Source organism: Manis pentadactyla, chromosome 9, assembly GCF_030020395.1.
Source record: "Manis pentadactyla isolate mManPen7 chromosome 9, mManPen7.hap1, whole genome shotgun sequence".
NCBI lineage: Eukaryota > Metazoa > Chordata > Mammalia > Pholidota > Manidae > Manis > Manis pentadactyla.
Window position 1 is genome coordinate 57,814,952 of NC_080027.1, and position 6,000 is coordinate 57,820,951.

The following is a 6,000-nucleotide window of genomic DNA, read 5'->3' on the forward strand; positions in this document are numbered from 1 at the left end:
TTCAGGAACCAAGAAATATTTAGCCATAAGACAATTCTAAGTATAAAGTTACTAACTTAATAAGTTATCTCTTTGATCATTAACTACTCAAGAAGTATAGTCATATATCTACTTCTCTGTAACATATACATGTACACACACACATAAACATGATTTTTTCCCAAAATTGACTCAATAATTTTGACTTGTTGATGATATCCCTGTGTATGCTTAATTCCACAGAAGTAATCATACATGAATCTGTGGTTGGAACACATAACTTGGAGCCAGAACTTGGACTGCTGAGTTTTCAGCTACATCACTGGCTGACCACTTGTAAGTCTGGGGAAAGGAAATTCTGGGGCAAATTCCTCTAAAAACCAAAATCAGTCAAAGGGAGAAATAAAGTTTAAAACCCGTTTATTGCTTACAAAACTGCAGTCCAGCCCATCTCTATCCTGCTCCAGCAGCCACCACCCTGGCGCTCCTCCTCACCTCTCAGGTACAGATAAGCCCTCTGTTGCCCAGGTAATCACCCATTGATATGAAGATGACTTCTCCACTCCTGAGGAAAGATGCAAATGCACTAAAGCCATACTTCTTTCCACCTCTGAATGCCTATTGATATGCAGATATACTATAGCCAGGCGAGATATTCTGGAAATGTTTCAGTTTTACCCACACCACTCCAGAACTAGCAGTAGTTAGTGCAACCATCATCATCCACAGAAAGATCCACATCAGACAGTCAACTTGAAGATCAATGGAATGGCCAGTATTACATCCAGAGCAAAGTGAACATGGAAATTACTATAATAATACATCACCCAGGTAAAATATTATTTTGTACCATGTAATTCATTTGAATCTGTAAAATTAGCATTTTACAATTGTGAGATTAGCTCCTCTAGAATTGGCAGACACAGAACTTAAAATATGGGTGAAATGCATCATTTGACCCAGAAGCTAGCAAACCAGCTCATTCATACTGAAGTATGTAACAGTGGGAGGAGCTTGTGCATGGTTTCCTTGAGTCAAACAGAAATCCAATTGGTTCTGAATAGTTTCTCCCCTGCCAGGGATGAAGTTTTCCTTTTATATCCCCTTCTCACACAAGGCGACCCAAATTCCTACCTCATTGTGCAGGGGCTTACAGGAATCCAGGACTGCAGACAGCAGTTTATGCAGGGGTGGTGGATGGACTGGTCGGTGCCAAGGACCCGACATGTGCTCCTTCCCTAATTCTCATCAAGTCTAGGTTTCATCTCCTCCCACTTCAAAGACTCTAGTCTTCACTGTCTCTCCACTTCCTCTTCCCTTTCTCCTCTCTCCAGGCTTATCTTGCCTTTGGGGGTAGAGAATATAAACATATAAACAAGCAGCATGCACCAGAGTCTTTTCTTGGGTGAGGCCAGGAGCTCCCTTAAGTCTTTCTTTCTGGGTGAGGCCAGGAGCTCCCTTAAGTCTTTCTTTCTGCTTCTGTGAGGGCTGGGAGGGTGAAACAACCTCCAGGGCACAGGTGAGAGAGCAGAGGAAGAAAGTATACTAAACATGGTCAGAAAACAGACTTAACACTACCAAACACAGCCCTGCTCTAAATGTTTTCCAAGCAGTGTCCTTTCTTTGAAAAAGCTACTGTCCTTGTTCACCTCCCATGTTGTCTTCTTTAAAAATGGTTTGAAATTAAAGTGACACAATTTGGTTTAACCAAGAGAGTCAGCAGAGCTTAATAGGCAGTGCAAAGGTCATGACGAAACAAAAGATTTTAATAGGTGAGGCTAAGTTGAGGTCATGGTCAGGAGCAATAAGAAGGGAATCATAGGCAGTGTTAAGGCTACAGTTGATGGTCAATGACCAGGCAAGGCAAGTAATCAGAGACTGAGAGAAGCCATGCCTAGTGTCCAGGCAAAAGTGTTGACCGCACCAGGTAGGTGCATTTTTCCTGCCTTGGCAGTGGGGGTAGGGGTGGTGTGGTTACTAAAGCTCTGTAGGGATCCCTTAGTCCTGCAAGAATAAATTGAAGCTCCTGGAGGCTGAGTATTGGAACTGCATCAGTTTAAATGGATATGGATTCTAGAATAACTCCAAAGATATTCTGATATGTAAGCCTGCCCTGAAAATTTTTAATCACCGTGACTTTAAATCTTTGGTGTACTTTCAGTCTACTCTTAAGAAGGCTAAGAAGGGAAGTTTAGGTCAATAATCCTTAACCTTAACCCCACCTCTCACCTCCAAGTATATGGGAATCCATTAAGAACTAACATTAAGAGACTTTTTGTAATTTGCTTTTGATTAAGATTTCAGTGTTAGGAAAAATCCATGTTCTATATACTGTTATAGTAGGTACATAGACATGAGCAGGAAGGAGTTGGGGACTTTGGCTGTTTTTTTATACTCATTAGATGCCTGTTTGTATTCTAAACATTTAATGCAACTGTTCTCCCTCAATGTGGTGGGGGAGGGTATAGAAACTAGACCTGCCAACACTGACTGGTTCCCAAATGGAAGAGAAGCTCACCTTGACTTCACCTCAAAATACATTATATGCTCATTAAACATACTAAAAATCACACCCCTTGGACAGTTTCTAAGAAGACTATCTGTAACTCCGGGGGAAAATCCCAGGGCAAAATACTTTTGAAACTGAAATCAGTCAAAGGAAGAAATACAGTTTAAGAAACCCATTTATAATACTTAGTCTATAGGCACAGACCTTATCATCTACATTTGCCCTCTTACAGCACTAAATTATGTTTTCTACCTTTATGTTGCATCTACCTACCACTTCAGCATTTTATTTAAAAAATAATAATAATAATAAGGGAGAAATGTGGGATTCACATATAAATCAAGTATAAAAATCAAACGAATAATCATATCTGACTTGATTGTTTATAGTTCATGATGTGTGATCAAAACAAAGTTTCTGTGATATGACTGCCCTTGCACTGTTCACCATGTAAGAACTTATTCACCATGTAAGAACTTGTTCGTTATGCTTCAGAAGATTGGAGACTGTTCAGAATTAGGCTTGGGGTTGATTAATGATTGTGCATTGAGTCCCCTATACAGAATTTTATTGTTGTTAACCATTTGATCAATAAATATGAGAGATGCCCTCTCAAAAAAAAAAAAAAAAAAGAAACCCATTTATTTCCTTCAAGCAGTCACCCTGTCTCTCTCTAGACCAGGCTACCGCAGAACTGAGCTCCATCCAACCTCTCTGGTCTAGATAAACCCCCGAATGCCCCTGTAATGACCTATCGATATGTAGATGAACTCCGCCCCAATTAATAGCAAGGTCTGGGGAGCTCAAAGACCTGAGTTAAAACCCACTCTGCTTGAGGACTGTTAGGTATCTTAATGTTTTTGTGGCTCAGTTTCCCTGGAAAGGGATAATGGTATTTCCATTGCAGGATTAAAACAGGAGGACAAAAACTCATTCATTCGTATATGTAAAGCTCTTAGGACAATACCTAGAGTGTGTTAAAAGTTCAGCTAATCTTGATTGAAATTACTATGAACGTAGTTTTGATACATCCACTTGATGGCTCCTGAGCCATAAAAATGAACTGTCTCTGAGTTCCCATTAAGGGGCAGTGGAGCCCCACTAATATTTAGGGAGCACACGTCTCTGGACTTCAGATCTTTTCCTCATTTTTGTGCAAATTGGGACCCAAACCTTATGTGACTTTGGGCCTGTGGAGCTCTACAGAAGAATGCAGAGCTGCCCAGGAAGGCAGGGTGGAGAGAAAGGACACATGTCATTTAAGGGTACAAACTTACAATGAGTATTAGATAAGACATAGAGATCTAATGCACCATGCAGTGAACATAAAAGAATAATATTGTATTATAATCTTCCAACTTGCCAGGAGGCTAGGACTTAACTGTTTCAACTACTAAAAAGGAAGAATAATTATGTGACATGATAGAGGTGCTAACAATTCAACAAAACCAATTATATTTTGATACATAAATATATCAAATTCACATGTTACACATTTCTATTTACACAGTGTTAAATGTCAAATATAGTTCAATAAAAAAAAAAAAAAACTGCTGGGAAACTGACCTCATGAAGACCATGCTCCTTTTCTATCCATGTGTGGCCTTTGCCCTGTGGGGATGTGGCCTCTGCTCATGGAATCCTACAGGCTGCCAGCTGCAGCCTCCCCTTCATTCCCAAGCTTTGGTCCTTACCTTGACCAGCTTCCCTGAGGAACAATAACCATCTTTGGCTGCTGACACCCAGGACCAGGCAGCAAAAAATGATGCCAATGGACAGCTTCATCCTGGGGTATGGACAGGGAGACACAGCAAGAAAGACGTGTGTTCATTTTGTTTTGTTTCAGGCAATATGTTGATCCATTCTTGTATTGCAGAAATAAAGTAAACTCAGTTTTCTATATCTCTAGTTTATATCAATGCCTATGTCTGTATTAGTCTATAACATGAACATACGCACACAATGAATATATATATGTATATGTAGATAGATGATACACAGATAAAATTTCAAGGGTCCGGTTGTCCATTTCCATTTGTGTCACTGGAATCCCACCGATTTACTCTTGGAGGGACTGCAAGGCCCTTTTAGTATAAACCACTATCCATTTCAATCATCCCCTATCAGCTCTGAAATCCACTGGACAGAAGGTTTCCAAAGAGGCATTTGAGGGTTTTGTGAGCATATACTGCCCTGTAATAAAAGATGACTTGTAGAACACCAGCTCTACCCATCACTGACTTCACACAGATCTTGACCACAAGATCCCTATCCCTGAAAGTATTCACACGTGGTAAATTTTAATTGCTAGAAATGGTCGACTCATGAAGGATGCAGAGCTGGGATGCAGCCCAAGACGCTGTTGGGGAAAGAATCTCCCAAGAGGAAAAATGTTGGAAAGTTCTAGCACCTCACCTTGGGCTGTCCTTTCCTGATGAGTCTCCTGGTGAAGCTGGGCTGCCTGCGCCGCCTGACTGGGAGATGCAGCTGCTGCTATATATATATACAGACGCTTTGCTAGTGGAACAAATGAGAAGACACTTGAAGCAAAAACACTGAGATTTGGGAGATCCTTCTTGGCCAAAACACGGCATCCAGAATATCGTGGGTATTCTTCACACACATCCAGTTTCCCAGATTGTGCAATCTGGCAGCTTTTAGGAGTGAAGCAAGTTGGAATTTTCTGCCCCTTTCCAGTCTTACTCCTGGTGGGAAAAGGTTGTTTTCCCTACATAATAATGTCCTGACATTTACTGGGAAGGGTGATCATACTTAAAAAACAGGTTTGATTCAAGTATGTGAGAATACAGGGCAAATGGAACATCAGAACAGGCTACATCGTAAGGGACAGCTCAGGATGAAGCTGGGACCCCAGGTTACAGGAGTAGGCCAGGAAAGTCAGCTCAGGAGAATAAACTTCCAGCACCCACATGGTGTGGACTCACCACTGGAAGCGTGAGTCCTCCAGACTCAAGTGTGTTCATGATCGGTTGCTAGTGAAGGTCCCAGTGGCAGCTTATTTTGGGAGGATGCTGTAAACCAGGAATGTTGAAGTATAGCCTAGAAATTTGTGTAGAAATGGCACACCATAACACTGAGTGACAAATGGCCCACTGGCTGCAAAATTATTAAGTAGCAGATTCAGAAAGGATACAGAGAAGCTGGGATACAGCACAAGAATGCTGCAGAGCACTGACAGAGAACACCTGTTCCACCCAAATCAGGACTGGGCTTTGCTATGTGGGTTTAGTAAGAGTGTCCTGGGAGGAAATGGCATGCAGGTGCTACCAGTGGGTGGGAGGCCAAGGTCTACTCCCCTGCCCCATCCCTGAGCCTTCATCCAAAAGGGAAATACATTGTAAAGGTCTCTGGATTTCCTGGGGGAAGAAAGGATGATGCATGTGTAACGTGGCAGAGATGAGGATGGGACCAGGGGACAACAGAGCTGCCTTCTGACCCTGGGACCCTGGCTGGAAGCCTGACGACAGCAGTTCCAGCTCAGGGCTGTTGCC

General features: G+C 41.9%; 1 pseudogene; it reads right to left on the reverse strand.

The window, feature by feature from the left end:
* LOC130684886 (serum amyloid A-2 protein-like) overlaps positions 1 to 4,381 on the reverse strand; it is a 163,687-nt pseudogene extending 159,306 nt beyond the window's left edge.
* Between the last annotated feature and the right edge of the window lie 1,619 nt (positions 4,382 to 6,000).